The sequence below is a fragment of the Hyperoodon ampullatus genome (assembly GCF_949752795.1).
Source record: "Hyperoodon ampullatus genome assembly, chromosome: 12".
Lineage (NCBI taxonomy): Eukaryota > Metazoa > Chordata > Mammalia > Artiodactyla > Ziphiidae > Hyperoodon > Hyperoodon ampullatus.
In genome coordinates this window covers 29409117-29429014 of record NC_136925.1, presented here as the reverse complement: position 1 = coordinate 29429014, position 19898 = coordinate 29409117, and the positions used below count along the sequence as shown (strand labels likewise).

The following is a 19898-nucleotide window of genomic DNA, read 5'->3' as shown; positions in this document are numbered from 1 at the left end:
TTCTTCCAGAGTGATAAAAGTTTTCATTTACTCTGTGGTCTATGATTTCCCCCAATGGTGGTGTTGATCTCATTACCCTAAGGATGTCAGAAAACTTTAATATTGTGTCATTTTGTCTGCTATTTCAGCCATGTAAATGCAGATATTGGTAACTTTCAATGACTTTTTTTGTTTGTTTGTTTGTTTTTTGCGGTACGCGGGCATCTCACTGTTGTGACCTCTCCCGTTGCGGAGCAAGGCTCCGGACGCGCAGGCTCAGCGGCCATGGCTCACAGCCCCAGCCATTCCGCGGCATGTGGGATCTTCCCTGGCCGGGGCACGAACCCGTGTCCCCTGCATCGGCAGGAGGACTCTCAACCACTGCGCCACCAGGGAAGCCCTCAATGACTTTTACATACCTGCACAGTCTTCTTCCTTGTGTGATGCTGTTACGCAGTTTTGAAGGGGATAGTCTAAATATGAGACCTACCTCTTAATTTTGGTACTCCTTCAGCAAGCCGGCTAGGTATCTGTTGTCTCTGCAATAAGAGAAGGTCCTGTTTATCTCTGGTCAGGGTTAATTAAGCCTTAGAGCAGTGCTTGGTACATAGAGATCTGACAGAAAATCTGCCTGTGACTAGAAGACTCTGGCATGAACACTGTATTGTCCCTGACCAAAAAGGGTAGGGGTAGTTGGGGGGGGGATGGAGAGCCAAGTGAGCCCTTACTTTATAGCTTCTGAGAGTTCCCTTTTGAAGTAGGGTGATGACCTTTAACAGATGGTTACATTTGTGTGAGAATTTATCTTTTGTAGTTAATATTTTTCTTCCTAAAAGCAGGCAGTTGTAGTGAAATTATGTTTTCAGGCTATAAATGCATCTTAATTTCTATGACATATATATTATGCATTTAAGTATAACACATGGCATTAGGCTGGAGATTTCTGTTCCTTATTTCATATGCAAACATAATTGTCCAGTGGAGCACTTGATACCTTTGATGATCGCTCTCTGAATCCAGAAGTGATATGTTTCCAAAGCATACTAATCAGAAGCAAACTTGATATAATCATCTGCTCTGCTATAATTTACTTACAACTCTGGAAAATTCAATTATGGAAAGATGAGTGGAACATTTTTTTCTTATCTTTTTGAAGGAGTTTACCACAAACTTTTTTTTTTTTTTTTTTTTTTTTTTTTTTTCCGGTACGCGGGCCTCTCACTGTTGTGGCCTCTCCCATTGCGGGGCACAGGCTCCGGACGCGCAGGCTCAGCGGCCATGGCTCACGGGCCCAGCCGCTCCGCAGCATGTGGGGTTTTCCCGGACCGGGGCACGAACCCGTGTCCCGTGCATTGGCAGACGGACTCTCAACCACTGCGCCACCAGGGAAGCCCCTACCACAAACTTTTATTAGTTGTATGTTTAAAATAGAGAGTTCCCACAAGTATTACATTTGTTTTGACTCTAGCTTAAAGTGCTGAGGTTTTACCTGTGCTGTGAAATACTGTAATTTTAAAGATATTATGTCTTATCTTGGTTTCTACATGTCTTTTACTTAGCATTCGGTTATATTTTTTCAGTTAATAATGGGAGAGAAAGAAAGGGAATGGTAGCACAAGTTGAAACTTTTAAATTACCACTATATTAATAAAGGGTTGATTTAGATAACTGTTATTTCACCCAAAATCTAGAAGTTAGAAAGTATCTAACTTTATGCTACCTCTGTACTTGAGTAAATTTGGCATGATCCTGATAACAGATGTTCAGTGGTTTCTTTTAACAGTATTTATGTCACATTGAAAAATTTTATTCTGGCTTTCCCATACCCAGTGCTTCACTGTATTTTGAGGCAAGTTAGAAATTAAGCACTAAGGGTTTTGTTTTGTTTTGTTTTGTTTAAAGAGAAAAAGCTTATTTCCCACTTCTTAGAGTATACTTTGATAGGTATGTAGTTTGATGTTATGACAAAAATGATGCAAACTGCATTGAATTTCTTCGTCCTCTGTAAGATAAAAATATAAGGACATAGAACAGAATTTTATTTTAATTCATTGTAAAATAGTGCGTTAATGTAGTGCTTATATTGAAACTTGTAGTTTTTTAACAATGCAAGTTCCCTTTGGAGGATGTGAAGTCTATGAAATGTTTCCTTTAATTTTACTGAAGGTGTAGTGGAGGACAAGAGAGACCAGTTTTGAAAACTCTCCAGCCACCTTTTTTTTTCTTCTTCTTCCTTTAAATATGTTCTGTAAATTGTGCTTCCAGAAAGGTAGAGGGGAATGTGGTAAGAGGAAAGTAGAGGAATTAAAAATCATTCCAATAAAATGGTTTAATTTATGCCTCGCCAGTTAAGCAGTGCTCCTGGTTAACAGAAATACCCTTCAGCTACACAGGATTTTGGAGGGTTGGAGGGCACTCATTTGCACATAAATAGCCATTAACTGATAAATTCCCGGAGGTCTCCTGTTGCATGTTAGTGGTTCTGACCTACTTAGCTAGCTTAAATTTGTTTTACAGAATTATTATAATTCTCTCCTTGGTACTTAAACTTTGTGATTAATGCATGCCTCACAATACAATTAAAGTATAATTATACAGTTTTGAGGTTTCCTATCATGGTGTTATTATTACAAAATCTGGATTTTGCAAATATTAGAAGAGTTAAGGTTTCGATGTTTATTATTTTTGCTGTTATTATGTGATTATGTTAATTGAGACCCTTTTATGTCTGAAGAGTGGATTGGAGAGATGCGGATCATTCAATGCAGAATTTGTTAGCTTGGAAGTGATTGAATCAGTTAGTGTGTGGTCACTTTGGTAGATTGTGTGGATTGACAAGTCCCAGTCTTTCCTGCCTACCTTTTTCAAATGTTTCTGAAGTACAGTAGATTCTTCACACCATTTTTTTTTTTCAGAAGCAATTTGGAATAAATGTTGGGAGGCAGTAGAAAAATCCCAGAGTGGGACTCAGTAGATCTGAATTCCAATGCTGACACTTAATAATAAAAAGAACTCTGGGACTTCCCTGGTGGCACAGTGGTTAGGAATCCGGCTGCCAACGCAGGGAACATTGATTCGAGCCCTGGTCTGGGAAGATCCCACATGCTGCGGAGCAACTAAGCCCGTGTACCACAACTACTGAGCCCACATGCCACAACTACTGAGCCCACGTGCTTAGAGCCCATGCTCCATAAGAGAAGCCACCACAAATGAGAAGCCCACGCACCGCAACGAAGTGTAGCCCCCGCTCGCTGCAACTAGAGAAAGCCCATGCGCAGCAACGAAGACCCAATGCAGCCAAAAATAAATCAATAAATTTATATATTTTAAAAAATTATTTCAAGAAAGAAAAAAAGAATTCATTTTTCTGAAGGTCTGTGTCCTCACCTGTAAAATGAGTGATTTGAACTAGAAGGGGTTGGCAAACCAATGTGCTGCTGACCAAATCTGGCCCGTGGCCTGTTTTTATACAGCCATTGAGGTAATAATGGTTTTTACGTTTTTATTTTTTTAATTTTTTTTTTGCGATACGCGAGCCTCTCACTGTTGTGGCCTCTCCCGTTGCGGAGCACAGTCTCCAGACGCACAGGCTCAGCGGCCATGGCTCACGGGCCCAGCCGCTCCGCGGAATGCGAGATCCTCCCGGACCAGGGCACAAACCCGTGTCCCCTGCATCGGCAGGTGGACTCTCAACCACTGCGCCACCAGGGAAGCCTGGTTTTTACGTTTTTTTAAACTTTGTAAAATAGCAAGAATGTGTGACACCCTATGTGGCCCACAAGGCCTAAATAGTTACCAAAAAATTTTGCCAACTCCCTGAATAGATGTTCCATAGGATATCTCTCAACTATTGTCCTTCAGCATTAAATTTTTAGTTGATTATTTTTAAGTGCTGATGTTTTATATATAGCTGTGCATGTCTGTTTGGGGTTTCACTTCCTTCCTGTTTACTATTTAGAATGATCTGTGACCTGTTACTTTCTCTCAGTGCCCATTATGCATCCAGTTAGTATTCTCTTAAATTTGGGAGTGATGACTGCTTTCTAAAGCATCATAACTTGAAATCTGGATTTCTGTTAAAGGAAATTTCCAGTAAAATGAGGTAGTACAGTGTCTGTTCTGTTGAAAGGGGGGAAGAAACACTTATTTGAAACACAATACTCTCACTTTGGAATGCTTTAAAAGTTGTGTTGTTTTATAGAAAAGTTACACATAAGTGTTAAATAATATTTTCTAATGAACTTCAGAAACCTTTTCTATATATTTTTTCTGAATATCACTTTTGGCCAACACATGGTATGGTACGACAGTAAGAGTTGGCATTCCCTGCCCCCATGTCACTGAACGTGGAATTACGGACCACTGTTAAAGCTTGGATGCATTTGAGTGATAGTCAGCTACGACAGCGGGAGGAATTCGGCATCATATATTGTTTGCTTGTTAATATGCGTTAAAGATAATGAGCTAAGAAATTTTAAACCATTTTTATTTGCTGTTGTGGGGGACATTTTGGGCCCCTCAAGAAAAAAAAACAATGGTCAGAAACGAACTGCTTTTATAAAGTTGGCAGGCAGTCATCACATTTCTCCAAAGAGAAAATGGTTACCCTGTAATAATCAGTCTAATGAATTCAGAAATTCATTGATTGTCCTAGCTCTGGGTAGATTAGGTAGAGACTTGCTTCAAGGAGTGGAATTTATGAAATGTTTGCTGCATCCACCAAACAGAGCCGCTATAATACAGCTGCCTCCTCAGTGGTTTGCTTTGATCCTGTGGAATGAAAGGACAGGAGGATCAGCTCAGGTCTAAATGAGATTACAGCTGGTTCTGCAGCTTATCTGGTCTATTGCCAACTAGTGTGGCTTTGCACGTCCTAAGGGGTTTACAACAGAAACTGTTTATTGAGTATCATCGGTTTACCCAACACAAGCAGGCTAATCCTTCCCAGCCTCAGCATGTTGTAGAATTGTGCAGGAGCCAAACCACAAGCTGGTGTAGCCACACCCTCTAGAGCCCTTTGTCTCACTCTATATTGATTTTTACCTGAGTTAAAGATGGTAAAAAAAATAAAACCAATAACCAGTCCTATTGTGAGCAAAAGGGTAATCTTACCTAAAATCTTACCAAAAAATCTGTTAACCCTAGAACGTTCGACCTTCTTTTTTTTTCCTTTCTAGACAAGTGGGATTTTCTGGTTTCTAATTGTGAAGAAGATAAGAGAAACAGCTTAAAAGATCTTGCTAGATATTCCAAGTTAAATGCTTAAGTCTCTTCTAGTAGTACTGTAACAAATAGCTTTGTGTATGGAATATAGGATGACTTATTTCTAAATAGTAAGTTTTTGCTTTATATCCATTGTGCACTCTGCAATTATTTTTGTTTAGTGTGGCAAACAAAATGCATGAAAGCAAGGCTGGAAACCTTAGTTAAGGAAAAAAGCTCAACTATCATAGTTAATAGCCAATAGTAATTTTGCCTGATGATCCCTTGATTAGTAGTATATTTCTTTAGTGAATAAAGACTGGTGATTAGGAGTATTATAAAGATATACCTATTATAAATAATCCTATGTGTGTTTAAGTTTTCTTTTACTATTTTATTAGGTACGTACTTAAACCTTCAGGTGTAAGATTTTAATTAGTACAATCTTTTCTTGACTAGGGATCCTCAGTATGGCTTATAGAGGAAAATGATTTGGAGTCGGACACATCTGGGTTACAATTCCATTGCCGTTATTTATTGATCAAGTTATTTAACCCCTCTAAGTCCATTTTTTTTTTCATCACCAAACTGGAGATACTATTGACCTTGCAGTATCTAAGCAAACCAAATTAGAAGGTAGTAGAAAGTAACACTGAGTTAATCACGTTAGTCAAGGCTACTGTAGTTGCTCAGGAGCCCAAAGGCATTGAAGATTATGTCCATAGAATCCCTCCCATGATGCTAGAAAGGATATTTAAAAGTTGTAGTGCAGTAATCATGACAGCTGTGCTCTTCATCTACAGATCAGAAACACCCTTCGCCATTTTTAAAGGTGTCTAAATCTCGGGCAGGTGGATGGAGAGGTTGCCTGCTAAATAACTTTCCCTTCGTGCACAGCGGTAGCTACTGGAAAAGCCATGAGTATGAAATCTAGGCTAGTTTAAAATTTCTAAGAAGGCCTGAATAGTAAACTAGTATTTAAGATAGGTGGGTGAGCCATGTATTTATGTTCCATCTTGCTTGAGTGATTATTCGGTTGCTACATAACACAGTGATAGATGTGTAAATACCGTCAGCTGTATTAAGTGCTAAGTAAAAGGCAGAGGTAGATTGTTTAAAAAGAGTTCAGTGGTCTCTCAGTTTACTTTCTCCTAATTGGCAATGAACATGTATCCGCAGCTATGTGTAAGCACAAAAAAGTTACTATGGAAACATTTGGAGTCTTTCTAAATGTACTGTGTGATGGAATCAGCTAAGACTGATGTTTATCTTAAACACGTAGCTTGTCCAATACTTAAACCTAATGGACAGATGTGTACCAGTTGAAAATGTAATATTTATCCAATCATTTCTATTCTATCAAGCCTAGCTCTAAAAGCAATAGGTTGTACTCATAAAGTAATAAATTTTTAGTGTATTTGGAGATAAAGGCTATTGGTGGTGATTGCTTAAACTCTTTTTGCTCAGTCATCTGAATGGCGCAAATCCAAGCATTTTGTCAGACTGTGAGAAGTTTCACCTAGATGTTGTTTCCCACACACGCGGGTCACCGTATAAATTACGTTCAGGGTTTTACAGCGTAGCTGGTGCTGGAAGTTAACTTGATGCCCAGTGGTAGAACTCGTAAAACATTTTCCTGTTAACACAACCAGGCAGAGTTGACATTGTTGATGGTGGGTTTGATCTAATAAACCATTGGTTCTAACAGTGATTTTTACTGTGTTTCAGAGGTGATGATGATACAAGTTTAGTGATGCAGCAGTTCTTCCTGAATGACAGAAAATTAGCTCTAATATCTATATTACCAAATGCTGAGAACAGTAGGAGTGGGGGGTGATTGGAGCCTAATGTAACCTCATATTCTGAAAGATGATGAATTACAGGAACACACATGTGCTTTAACTCGATGTATACCTTCTTCACAAAGAAAAATACTGATTTTTCTCAAAAGAATGTGTTCTATGTCATCTGCTGGAAATTGGGAAATAACCTTGTTATTAGAATATGTAGGCTGGCCCGCCTTTCAGAATCTTTTACACAGGTGTTTTTAGGCTGATTATCATTTCTGAAAGGAAAGCAGTTTTACATTTGGCTACCTTTTTGTTTCTGTGTTCTCTAAAGTTACTTTCCTATAAAGACATTAAGCTTTATCAAACGTTTCTTAATTAAGAACCACAGTGACAAAAATCTAAACTTTTTTTTCCTGTAAGAGTAAATTTCAGGGGTTAATTTTCTTCTGGTGGTTAAAAACAATGGGGACTATTTTAAAGTTTATTTTGAAATATTTCTTCTTTGGTAATAAAACTTCATCTTTTCTTGTTTGAAGTAAGTAACTATTTCTAGTTAAAATTCACAGGATGCTAACAAAGCCCTACTATTTTATCACTGTAAGCAAGAGTCTTTCCAATTCTTCCTTTTTTGGTGCTGTATCTGCTGTTTTAGCCCTGTTGCACATTCATACACAATTGGTGATCTTCCTGTAGTTTGGTTCCATTTTATGAGATATCACAGGTCTTTTACTCACCTCGTTAACATTGCTTACCCCAGTTTATGCATAATTTTTTTTTTACATCAGGAGATGAGCTTTTTTGATGTGCAGATAAAGATTATCAGTGGTGCTACACAAATGAAACCTGTCATTCACAAATAGCAATGTATCAAGCCCTAAGCCTGCAGACCAGATAAATCAACTCATATGCTGAAGCCTTGCAAAAGGAAATTAGTGATAAAACAAAAGCCTTTGAGGCTCTCAACCCTAGTAATGGAGCTTCATAATAACCCCCGCAGATCATTGACTCAAGGAGTAATCTTTTAGGAAAACTCTTTCCCCCTCTATCTTTTCCTTTCTTTTAAAGAGCTATAGTAAACATGGCAAGTGGCATCTCTGGAAAGAAATGCATGTGTAACTAAGGTATCTGGAATAACTACCAATTAAAACTAAGAAATTTATGGACTGTTAAATACAGGTTTGTTCCAAAGAAGTTTATACATTTATTTATTTTGATGATTGATCTTATACATTGACTAGTAACAGCTTTTTCTGTATAGACTTCAGATTAAGCTTTCCTTTTAAGTTAGTGTATTTGATACACAGGTTACACCTGGGTTGTTGAGGACAGGAGAGGCACAGAGTGAGGAAATGAAAAGGAGGGAGAAAAGGAGTTGGGGTTGGAAATCTAGAGGAAGCATGTAGTGGGAATGGAAAGAGACAGGATCTAATTAGTGGGTTTCATTCATTTGAGGCAAACCCTTTTGAGAGTTCGTGAAAGCTGTAGTCTCTCTCGTCATAAAAATAAATACATATACACAAAACACTAGACATAATTTCAAGGGGTTTACAGACTTCTAAAACCCCAGGTTTTTCATTATATTAAAATAGTGACTACGCTATTATTTCTGTTAAGGGTTTGGTTGTATTTCTGATAAAGAATATTCTTTCTTAAACATCCCTATGTACTTTTTAACTCTTTTGCTTGACTGAGTTTTGAAACCTGAAAATGTAGTCACTAGTGGAGCTGATGATGAGGTTTTTTAGATCCATTATCACAATTGACAATGGTCGGTAGTGTCTTGTTTTGTAATTTACTACATTTCTTGAGTGTAAGAGAAATATTGAGGATGCAGAATGCCTAAGAGGTTTTAGAAAAATTATTATCAAGGGACACTACTTTTCCCATTGCATTAGTTATTATAATTATACATTGGAACAATCTGTTGACACAGAATTGGATTTGATTTAATTGGAAGAGAAAAAAAGACTGGACATCTTCAATATTTATTGATATACCTAGTCCATTAAGGTAAATTATAGAGCACATTTCACTGTGACAGGAACACTTGGGTTAATGTAGTTAAGAATCAGTCAACATTACCATTTGACCCTTTCTTTTTAGGAATTTATTACCACCAATTAGGAAAAAGTACTCAAATGGAATTTAGCCCTAGCTTACTTGTGGAATATTTGACCCCCAAAATGTTTGGGTCTTTACCTTTAATAAAATGATCCTGAATTCTTTTGAACCAAAGTACGTTCTCCCACATTGCAGCTAAACACATTTAGTAAGATGTGGTATAATAATTGCAGCCGTAGGTAGAGGGTACAGCTGACTGTATACTGTTGTTTTCAGAAAAGGCTATTGGGATGGTGAGAATTAAGCTAGTTTTTGAAGGGTGGCTTTATTAATTAGTTTTAAAAGATGAACTTCATAGGTTCACAAACATACTACCCTATATCTAGGGAAATTTAAAATGAAACTCGCTTTTAAAAGCTGTCAATTAGTGAAATGGGAAAGCAACAGAACTGAATAAAATTTATTGAGAGTAAATATGATAATATCCATAGAATGTCTCAGTACATGCTTGCTGTAGGTGTTCTGTGCTGCATAGTTAGGAAACTAAAGTAGTTTTTCTTCAAATGATCCTTATCTTTGCAATTCATTTGTCCTAAAACATGTCTGGAATTTCTGAGAGTGTTGCAGGTGGTCCCTAGGAGGCTTGAAACATAGCTATTTCATCTTTAAGTTTGCCTTTGCACCATTGCAGATACCACCCCTTGTTTATACTTTTAGTGAAATAAAGTCTTTGTTCCTCCTCCTCACGTGTGAATTCCTAGAGTCAGGTCTGTATCTTTTTCATCTTTGAATTCCTACTTTCTACCATAGTACTTAGTATATAGTTGGTACCTGTTCTTTAGAGCATAATAAACCATGCCAAAACATAGTGGCATAAAACACCCCCAAAACAACTTTTTTACTATGCTCGTAGATTCTGTAGGTCAAGAATATGGAAAACCAAGGATAGCTCTTCGCTACTCCCCTGTGTCTGGGGCTGTTTTGTATAGGGTAACTCAAAAAGCTGGAGACTGTACCAGCTGAAGCTAGAGGATCCGGTTCCTAGATGACTTCTTCACTAACCTGTCTAGCATCTGAGCTAGAATAGCTGAAGCACAGGCTTAGCTGGTTCTGTTGACTCGAGTACTACCTATGGCCTCTCCAGAGAGTGTTCTCAGAGTAATTGTACTTTATTACATAGCATTTCAGGGCACGAAGACTGAGTTTTCCTAGCAAATTACGAAGAGCTTTGTGGCCTCTTAACTACCAAGCCTTGGAGTCACTTAGGTTCACGTCCACTGCACTCTGTTGGTCAGAGTAGTCACAGATCTCCCAGATGCAAGAAGTGCCAAAGAATTTGTGGCCATGTTTTGAAACTACCACAGTATTCTGTGAATGGTGGAAGAGCCAGAGTGAGTGAGTGAGCGAGTGAGAGAGAGAGAGAGAGAGAGAGAGGGAAAAATAAGAGGAGGAAGAAGATTGAAAATTGAGGTGTGTTTAATATCACCAGTAATTATTGGCTCTCGTGTTGCTAAGTTTGACTGTTGATCTGTGTTCCATAATGAAGGCATTTTCCATAAATATTCTGTTCATATTATTACCTATACAGACATACCTCATAGATATTGTGGGTTTGGTTCCAGACCACCACAATAAAGTGGATATAGAAATAAAGTGAGTCACGTGAATTTTTTGGTTTTTCAGTGCAACTAAAAGTTATGTTTATACTGCAGTCTATTGTGTGCAATAATAGCATTATGTCTTAAAAATAATGTACATACCTTTATTAAAAAAATACTTCATTGCTAAAAATGCTAACCATCATCTGACAATGCAGTTGCAACAAACTTTCAGTTTGTAAAATAATGCAGTATCTGCAAAGTGCAGTAAGTGAGGTATGCCGTTATTGCAAATAAATATATTCTGATTTCCTCCTTCAGCCACCAGTTCATAAGGTTCCCCTCCTCATTTTTCTCATATGAGAATTCTATACATAACAACATTTTAGATAAGATCTAATGCATGTATGCTTGCTCAATTATACATATCTACTTACAGTTAAAGGGGAAGAGAACCATATTTGAAATCCCAAAAGACCAGTATAACTTTATTTTTTTAATTTTTTTAACATCTTTATTGGAGTATAATTGCTTTACAGTGGTGTGTTAGTTTCTGTTTTATGACCAAGTGAATCAGCTATACATATATTTATATCTCCATATCTCCTCCCTCTTGCGTCTCCCTCCCATCCTCCCTAAAGACCAGTATTACTTTAGATAGTTTATCAAAGATGTGTACATTTTATTGTGAGACTTCTTACAGAGAGGATCTTATCTCTGAGTGCCTCTAACATAAAGGACAGAGATCCTGGATCAAAACTAATGATCTTACCCACCCGGTATTCTGGTAGCCGTCTGACTTGGAAACTGCCCTACTTTATACTGAGCCCTTATTCTCTCCCTGTCTTACTTTCATCTATTACCTTGTACCCACATACTTGCTATTAAATTTGGAGGATGAGTTCCTGGAAATAAAGGCCCTAACTGAATATAAGCAGTACAGGGTTATTCTAGCATTAGCCCTCTGGAAATGAGTTGTCATGGTCAGGTGATGAATGCTTTTGTCCCTAAGGCATGACATCCATCTGCGTATAGTTTCTCGCAGTTTTAATGTCAAAGGACTTCAACCAAGCCTTAATGTGGTCTTTACCCTCAACCATTTCCTTGAAGGCATCTTGAGGTGCTGTAAAACTTCAGTCTTAATATCCAGCATGATACTGTTTCTTTGAGCCTTCGTACTAAGTTTAGGACTATTACTTGTTGATGATTGGCTAAACTGTTCCCCCAAACACAGAATAAATGTCAGAAACAGACCATTAAAAAAAAAATTCAACTTAAGATAGTGCAGTAAGTAATGCACGCATTTGCTAAGGGCATTTGCACTACATTGTGCTAATAATGTGAATGGTTATAGGTCGGGTTCAATTTTATTAAATTAGAGCATAAGATAACATTCAAACATCGGCAGAAAATATAAAAAGGTTGTTGTGATGAATGGCTATTTGTACAGTTAACCAGTGAACGATGTGGCTTTGAACTGTCCAGGTCCACTTACACGTGGATATTTTTCAATAATAAATACTACAGTACTACAGTCCATGGTTGGTTGAATCCTTGGATGTGGAGGAACTGCAGTTTTGGAGGACCAACTCTAAATTATATGTAGATAAACCCCATTATTTTTCAAGGATTAACTGTATATGTACCAAGTCATACATACACATATTTAAGAGGTTGGGTTTTTTTAATAAAAATATTTCAAAGACAAATAATATTGTAACATTGCCCTGTGCAGTTACACAGGGTGTTTAAATGCATGTATGTCTAAGGTAGTGCTTATAAGCTCCAGGTTATATTGGGAACATTTATGGGAAGATATACGTTGGGTATGTAGGTTGGTTTTGTCTCTGTTAATTCTCTCTGCCTTAAAGAATTGTTTACTTGTAGCTCTAACTTTTTAGATGGCATGGCCCTCCATGGCTTGGTCTCCATCAGTACTCTAGTTTCATTTTCCATCATTCTGCCCCTTGACCTTTCATCTTCTGGTAATACTAAATTGTTTATGAATGTTGTAAATTGTTTGTGAGTCCCTTCATATACCATGCAATTTCATGTCACTGTGCTTTACTCATGTTACTACAACTTCCTGAAACTTTTTGTATTATTTTTCAGTTAGCTAAAACTTCAGTTAACTAACTAACTTTCATAATCTGATAATGATGTGTTTACTCTATGAAGCCCTCATCAAACCCCTAGTTGGACCAAATGTTCCCTTTGTGTACATTATAATACTCTGTAGATACCTCTGTCTCCTCACTTTATTGTACGTTCTTTGAGAGCAAGGACCATATTTGATAGCATCTAATACAGTACCTCGTGTAATTAATAGACATTAAAATGAGCTGAGCTACTGGGCACAGTGATTCCTTAGTCTGAATGTACTCTTGGACTCTAGGTCTAGATTTCCAAAAACTACCACTACTAGGCATATACCCTGAGAAAACCATAATTCAAAAAGAGACATGTACCAAAATGTTCATTGCAGCTCTATTCACAATAGCCCGGAGCTGGAAACAACCTAAGTGTCCATCATCAGATGAATGGATAAAGAAGATGTGGCACATATATACAATGGAATATTACTCAGCCATAAAAAGGAACGAAACTGAGCTATTTGTAATGAGGTGGATAGACCTAGAGTCTGTCATACAGAGTGAAGTAAGTCAGAAAGAGAAAGACAAATACCGTATGCTAACACATATATATGGAATTAAAAAAAAAAAATGTCATGAAGAACCTAGGGGTAAAACGGGAATAAAGACACAGACCTACTTGAGAACGGACTTGAGGATATGGGGAGGGTGAAGGGTAAGCTGTGACAAAGCGAAAGAGAGGCATGGACATATATACACTACCAAACGTAAGGTAGATAGATAGTGGGAAGCAGCCGCAGAGCACAGGGAGATCAGCTCGGTGCTTTGTGACCGCCTGGAGGGGTGGGATAGGGAGGGTGGGAGGGAGGGAGACGCAATAGGGAAGGGATGTGGGAACAGATGTGTATGTATGACTGATTCACTTTGTTATAAAGCAGAAACTAATTAAAAAAAAAAAAAAATTTTCTGTTTTCAAATCAAAATATACTCTCCTTGTGTAGTAATTAACTGTCCCTCCTAACTTTGTTTCCCTCTCCCAAAACTTAGCAATAACATAGATGGCTCCTTCCTCTCCTTCACAAAATGCCAAATAATTACCATTAGCTTTCTTTTTTCTTCGTAAAGTAGCTCAAATTGCACATTAACTCGTACCTAGATGTTTATAGAAGCTTCATAATCGGTCTCTCCTGTCTCTAGTCAGTTTTTATTCTAACCCATTGTGTTTGCCATTACCAGATTAATCTTTCCCAAGGCACTGTTTTCATTATATCACTCCTCAGTTCAAAATCCTTCAGTGGTTCCTTACTACCTTCAGAATGAGGTCTAGATTTTTGTTTTTTTTAATAGCAGGCTGTACCTTAATTATTTCTGTACCTCTGGCATTCCATACAGTGACTGGTATTGAGTAACTTCCTGTGAAGTGAATGAGGAGAATATGTGACTGAACAAATACAGCCCTATTTTCTATTCTAACATTTTTTGCCTTCTAATGCTATTATAAAAGTTCTCTATTATAGTCAGAGTGGTTACTTTTTTTTTCCTTCCCCAAACACCTTGCTTTTTCATATGTTCCTTTTAAGATGTAAATTACGTTACTCTTCTGCTTTTGTGGCTTGTTATCCTTTGATTTTATCTAAAGTTCTTATCATGGTTTACTAGACCCTACGTGATCTGGAGCCCAGCTACCTCTTTGAATTCATCTGCTATTCCTTCTATCACCCTTTGTGCTTCAGCCAACTGCCCTCCTAATTGTTGTTCTTGAGCCCATGAAACCATCAGCCTAGGCACCTATGCACTGCTGTTTCTTCTCCTTGGAATTCTCTCCCCTCCTATATCCATGTGGTTCTCCCCCTTACTCATTTAAGTCTTTGCTCAGATGTCACCTTATGAGAAGGTGTTTCCTGATCATCCTAGTTGAAATATTAGCCGTCATTACTCATTATCCCTGTACCTTGATTTCTTTTTATCCATAAAGTTCACTACAACCTGAGGTGTTCCACATCTGTGTTTGTTTAATTATCTGTCTCTTTTTAAAATGTAAGCTCCAGAAGGGCAGAGGCTTTGTTGTGTTAACTTTGTATCTCTTAGAACATGTCTAATATGTATTGAATTAGAGAGTAAATGTATGGAATTTATATGCCTTTGTGCTTTTAATTTCCTCTTTTTCACCTTTTTTGTCCTTAACCTGTCCTCTGAGAATCAATTTCCATGCCCATTTGATTCTGCTGCACTCAATGATCTTTATTTTCTAAATTAGTATAAACCTGTACTTTGTTTTACACTTAAGCCTACAGAGTAGAGGAATGATTATCAACCTCCTCTAGTACAGAATTACAAATAGTCTTGCTACTCAGTGTGGTTCATGGGCTACTTGTTGCGGGACCATTTCCTCATCTGTTGCAAGAATCAAATAGGACCTATTCAATAAATGGAGTATCTATTACTGTTAACCAGAAAATCAAAGACTGTTAATTGAGAATAGTGTGTCAGCCCTATTCTGTGTGTTTGACTTTAATTAACTAATTTAATCCTATAGGTATTATTATTGTTCCCACTTTGTAGACAAGAAAAGCCTGGAAGGTAACTGCTTGAAGTATTGTCCATGGGCTTGCAAAATCGGCCTACTAGAAATGTAGATTCTCAGGCCCCTCCCCAGACCCACTGAGTGAGAATTTTTTTTAAGTAATATACTTAGGTGCCAAACTTGAAGATGCAGTAGGATCTTCAGTGAGGCCAGAACTTTAGTATTTCTAGAAAGCTCTACAGATGATTTTGATGATAGTCAAGATTGATAACTACTGAAGTAGATCCTTGTTATTGGTGTACCATAAAATGCAGTGAAATATCACTGAAACACTTAAGTCATTTGAGACCCATAATCATCTACAAATATAAGACTAATACAATTATAAGGGTAATTCCTAAAAACAATCACTTTTTATTGATATATTTTCATGCTGTACCCTATTTTTGGGATGGGGCAAACTACCTTACCTTAAGTACTTCATCAGTGTTATCTATAAAACCATAAGGCGGTATTGATATAAGCATGCTTGGTTTGCTAGGCTCAACACTGGATTCCTGATTTATTCTCTTTCCTCAGTCTTAAAAATTAACTCAATTGTGGACCACAGGAAAAATTTAAAATGATCATATGTCCTTGACCTTTAGAATCCCTGTAGAATAGTCTACACTCCCCAGAAGTGTTAAACTTTGAATGTGTGTGCATGTGGTGTGCCACCAGGATTGGATGTTATACTACTTTGTAACAGCCTCTTTTAGGAGCTTAGCATATGAATGAATGAATGAATGAATGAATATAGCAGTATGACGTTTAAGACATGTATTACTTATTTGGGTAGTAAAATGGTATTTGAGTTGCCTGGTAGCTTGACTGCCTGGCTTCAAAGTTTGGCTCTGCTGGTTACTAACAGTATGACCCAATCAAATGATTTAGCCTTTCTGTATTTAGGTTTCTTGTCTACAAAATGTGGGAAATAATAGTATGTACAGGATTAAATTAGTTAATAAAGGTCAAAAACTTAGAATTGGGCAGGCACATATATTCTCAATAAACAGTCTTTGATTCTCTGGCCATAATAATAATTATTCCATTTATTGAATATGTCTTATTAAGAATTCTTACAGCAGTTGAGGAAATGGCCATGCAACTAGTAGTTGAGAGAGTAGGATTTATACTCTGGTGTGTCTGTCTCTAAAGCCCACGTGTTTCTAGATAATGCTCTATTGAATCTATGAACGTAGTTATTAGGAATTAGAATCAGTAGCAATGAGACTAAAGTAAATATTATCTTGCCTTATAGTCTACAAATGGTTTTTACCTAAGTGGTGTGATTTGAAACTTTAGCAGCTCTGTGGAGGATAGTAGGGTATTATTCCCATTTAACAGATGAAAAAACTAAGTCTGTTTTCCAGGGTCACAAGCTGGCTCTCTCCTAGACAAGTTCATTTGGATAATTTTCTGTACCTCTTGAGGAGCCTTTTTAATGCCTTAATGGTGCATTATATGTGACCAGAAGCATCATTGCCAGTACTGGGCTTTTTATTTGTTATAATCCCTCAATAGTCAAAATAGCCAGTAAACTCCTTGCCTGGATCTCATCAATTCACTCAGTTGTTACCACCCACTCATCTCCTCGTCCACATACACACAAATGCACTGAGGTGCCATTACAGGGAGGCACTGCTGGGTGTGCCTGAGCAGCTGCTTGCCAGCTTGGTTTCTGACTTATTGCCTCTCCCTGAATACTGGGCATGTACAGAATTGGGGGTCAGAACTTAAGCTACTATCATTTCCTAGTGAGGCTTTGAACAATTCTCTGTATGCCTGGAGTCTGTTTTTGTTTTGTTTTGTTTTTATTTTTTGAAGACAGGATTGGGTTGGATGATTTTTAAGATACCTTCCAGCTTTAAAACTTTGGGGGGTTTTTTGTTGGTTTTGTTTTCTGCTAATGTCATTACTTTGGTTATGTTATATTCTTTCTGGGTAGTAGAGCAGATTATAGCCCTATTTTATAGATGTGAATAAGAATGACAGGAAGATCAGAGAACCTAAGGGGTTTTTTTTTAGTGAATTTAGCTGAAACTAAAAATGGTGGAGTATCCTGATTCCCATCCAGTTTTCCATTAGTTAGATCAATCAGGCATTTGGAATAATTACTCATAGTGGTTTAGAGCAACTTTTTTTTAACTTAGAACTTCCCATTATATTTTTTACTAATATAGATTGAAGAAAGTTGGCAGGTTTTGCAGTAGAACTAAAAAATGAATTCAGTTGTTAATTGTTGTTAATCCCTTGCTTTCTGTTAGCTCTTATCACTCACATTTATTATATTATGCTTTTTCTATGTGGTGCAAGGTCCATCAATAGATGACTTTTCTTTAAATTTTGAGGCATAATATGTTAGAAATATTACATATGAAACTATGACTACCAGGAAAATGATGTACAGTATGTCATACCTTGTTCTATAGTTACCAGTTACAGGAGAAGCAAGGGCATACAAAGATGAGAAATAAAACCTAGATGTAGTAGTCTAATAAGCGTTCCCAGAACCCTTCCCAGGTTATTAGGGAGGAACAGTGCCTCAGAGACCAGGCTGGCAGATAGCTGCAGTCAGATACTGCAGGTTTCAGTGTCTCTTATGTGATAGATGCCTCAGTACATTTGTGTGTCTGTGTGAGGGTGGGAAGGTTGGAGGCAAGATGGATAAGTGAATATGTGAAATCACAACAAGAAGTAACATGAAGATAAAAACAAGAAAACAAATCCTGGAAAGTGGGGCACAAGAGCAGTTGAATACAGGAATCAAGAAAGTGCTTGAACTTAATGAGGTAAGCCAAAAGAGGCAGGATACCAGAGCTAAAATAGAAGCGTATGAAAACCTGGATAACTAGGTATGTAAAAGTTTGAGTGTTTCCATAGTGTAGCAATAGGTTCCTAAACACTTTTTTTTGCCTTTTAATTTGGCTTCATCATGTCTTAGTTGCAGCACACGGGATCTTCGTTGCAGCATGCAGGATCTTTCGTTGTGGCACGCAGACTCAGTAGTTGCAGCACATGGGCTCTCTAGTTGTGATGTGCAGGCTCCAGAGCACATGGGCTCAGTAGTTGCAGCATGTGGGCTCTCTAGTTGTGGCCCGTGGGCTTAGTTGCCCCACAGCATGTGGGATCTTAGTTCCCCGACCAGAGATTCAATCTGCATCCCCGACATTGGAAAGCGAATTCTTAACCACTGGACCACCAGGGAAGTCCCCCCCTAAACACTTTTGAGGACATTATTTCATGTGATCTTCACAATAACCCTGTTGGGTGGATGATAAATGATTGTTCCTAATCTTAACTCTTTAGAAAACAAAAATTGGGAGGTTATTCATTTTTTTTTCAAGGTCACACAGCTCACAGTAGCTTTGCTAATAACCAGCAGTTTTACCCAACACAAGTGTTACTTGTATTGCCTCAGTTTCCTCATTTATAAGATTTGAATAATAATTGTACCTACCACATGGGATGAGAAACAATGCTTACAAAATAACTAGCATGGTGCTTGGCACATGGTAAATACCAATAAATGCTAGATGTTGCTATTGTTTCTACTATAAGAGCTGCAATTTGAATAACTTGATGTTCAGCAGATTTTATTTTCTGCTATAATGTATTGCATCTTTTAGAACATAAGTGGGCTAGTTATCTGTATTTCCAAAATGATTTTAACCTATGTTAAGTTAGTCTTTTACTCAAAACATTTGCCCCTGCCTCTTCACAAGGCAAAGCTACATGTGGCTTGTCTAGCTTCTTTTCTTAGGCTTACTAAAATTTCTTCAACCCAAGTAGGGAGAGAAGAAAATTGATCAATATTTAAATCGTGTGTGTGTGCGCGCGCATGTGCGGGCATCTTAGCATATAAGGGTGTGTGTCTTAGTGTGTAAGGGAAAAGTATGGGCTTCAGAGTCAGATTTTGATTCAGATTATGGGGCCAGCTCTTCTTAGCCATGTGACCTTTGGGCATGTTATTATCATCTTCATCTATAAAGAGGATTAAATGATACCCATCTTACAGAATTGTTCTGATTTTTAGTTAAAGAATTTCTGGGGGCTTCCCTGGTGGCGCAGTGGTTGAGAGTCCGCCTGCTGATGCAGGGGGCGTGGGTTCGTGCCCCGGTCTGGGATGATCCCGCGTGCCGCGGAGCGGCTGGGCCCCTGGGCCATGGCCGCTGGGCCTACGTGTCCGGAGCCTGTGCTCCGCAACGGGAGAGGCCCGCGTACCGCAAAAAATAAACCAAAAACAAAACAAACAAAAGAATTTCTGGCATCATAAAGGATGATCAGAAATAATACCCCTTCCTGGGGAATAGATTTTGGTGAGTGAAGAAATGGCTTATTTTATTTAGAAATAGTGAGTAAAATCCATCCTACCCAAATACAGTAAGTTATTTATTATCCTTTGAGACCCATGTACTTTGAAAAAGCTATAGATGGGTTTTACAAATGGTGGTATTATTTTACTTGGACTCCAGTGTCTTGAAATGTACCCATGAACTTTGCTTCATGGATGTAGGCAGATGAATTAGTTGCCAAATGGATTTTAGTGATTTGATATTCATCTTACTCAAAGCTAAAGGACCTGAAATAGTTCTTTAGTCACTAGTTAAAG

At 37.8% G+C, this 19898-nt stretch overlaps 1 protein-coding gene across 1 annotated transcript in view; it reads left to right on the top strand.

The window, feature by feature from the left end:
* MMS22L (MMS22 like, DNA repair protein) overlaps window positions 1-19898 on the top strand; it is a gene marked incomplete at its 3' end in the record, with an annotated part of 141699 nt that overhangs the window by 79252 nt on the left and 42549 nt on the right. The gene's annotated exons all lie outside the window — the stretch shown is intronic.